Source organism: Protopterus annectens, chromosome 5.part1, assembly GCF_019279795.1.
Source record: "Protopterus annectens isolate FY-2018-M chromosome 5.part1, PAN1.0, whole genome shotgun sequence".
Taxonomy (NCBI): Eukaryota; Metazoa; Chordata; order Ceratodontiformes; family Protopteridae; genus Protopterus; species Protopterus annectens.
In genome coordinates, this window is record NC_056736.1 from 689,793,883 (window position 1) to 689,795,505 (window position 1,623).

Here is a 1,623-nt window from a genome sequence, read left to right on the forward strand (position 1 = left end):
AACACACACACACGCACACACTCACACACACACACACACACACACACACACACACACACACACACACACACACACACACACACAGGTATCAGAAGTTCTGTGGTAGAGCACAAACAGGAAGAATATACTTGGTTAACTGGAGCCCTTTTTTGAATATCTCTGATTTTGCTTCAGATTTTTTCACCCTGTCCATTGCACAATTTTTGATTTTCTGGTAAATTACTAGGTTCATGGGTTCATAGGTTCATAGGTTGGTACTAGGCTATTGGCCCTAGGGCCTATACAAGCCGAGCCATAACAATTCCCTGGCTATTTCTTCCCACACTATTTACTTATCTGGACCCCTGTCTAGCAGAGCGACTGATGTGATTCTCGGAGTGAATTTCCTTTCTCCCATCCAATCATCAAGGTTCCTTTTGAAGAAGGCCAAAGAGGCACTCTGCTTAACATGTATGGGCAGTCTATTCCAAAGTCTGGAGAGCCTCTGGGTCAGGAACCTATCCCTCCAGCATGTTTTGTTTACTGTGATGACAGAGTTTAGATCCCTGGAGTGTGTGCCCTGAGGGATTGGGATTTCTTTAAGTGTAGCATGTCCAACAGCTCTGGGTTTGGCATGGCTTTGTATGTTAAGCAGAGATCGCCTCTGAGTAGACAAAATGTGACAGAGTATAGCTGGAATTTTTTAAGGTGGTCAGCATAGGGCATCTGCTTTAGGCCTGTGATTCTTTTAGTGAAGTATTTCTGCGGCCTTTCCAGTTGTTGCAGATGTCTTGAGAGGTACATATCAAATGGGGCATTGTATTCTATAATGGGTCTAATGAAGGATGAGTACAGTGGGCCAATGACCTCTTTTTTTCTGGATGAAAAGCCCTTAGTGATAAGGTGTGCCACTATGAAGGATTTCCTGACTGTTGTGGTGATGTGGTTATTGAAGGTGAGACCACTGTCCACCTGTGTCCCTAAGTCTCTTTTCACACTTTCAGTGTGCTGCCAACTATGTGGTAATTCATAGGTACATGTTTTTTCCCAAAGGGGATAACTACACATTTCTTGGCAATACAATTAGTGAATAATTCCAAAAATTAAGAGTTTCATATTTTTTATTGTTCAGAAAATGCATGTTGATACAAACCCTGTTGTTCTACGAACTTAAACATGAATGAGGGTAATATTAATGAGCTCACATAAAAACATTACAGTCAAAACATTGCCTTTCTTGAGGGCACTGGTAAAAGCCTAGGAGCACACATTCACCACCTGATGCTATTGTATATATTCATTATTTACATTCTGTGCAGTAAACACCAAGTATCTGTGTCAGTGCAATATATTCATTGCATACCTTTTGTGCAATGACCACCAAGTATTTGTGCCATTGCAATATTCTTTAGCTGTTGGCTATGCCTTCACATCAACATTGGGAAGCTCATTATAGAAGATTGTTAGCCTTGGAAACCAGGTTCATCATTAATTATAACACTATATTCCCTTCAGGTATTAACCTGGAGGTGAATATTAATATGTGAAGGTGATGCTGATAAAGCAAACTAATTTTTGTTTTCACAGGAGTTTGTCCAATTTGAAGCATGTAGTTAAATATAAATATATGTTGCTTTTGCACTA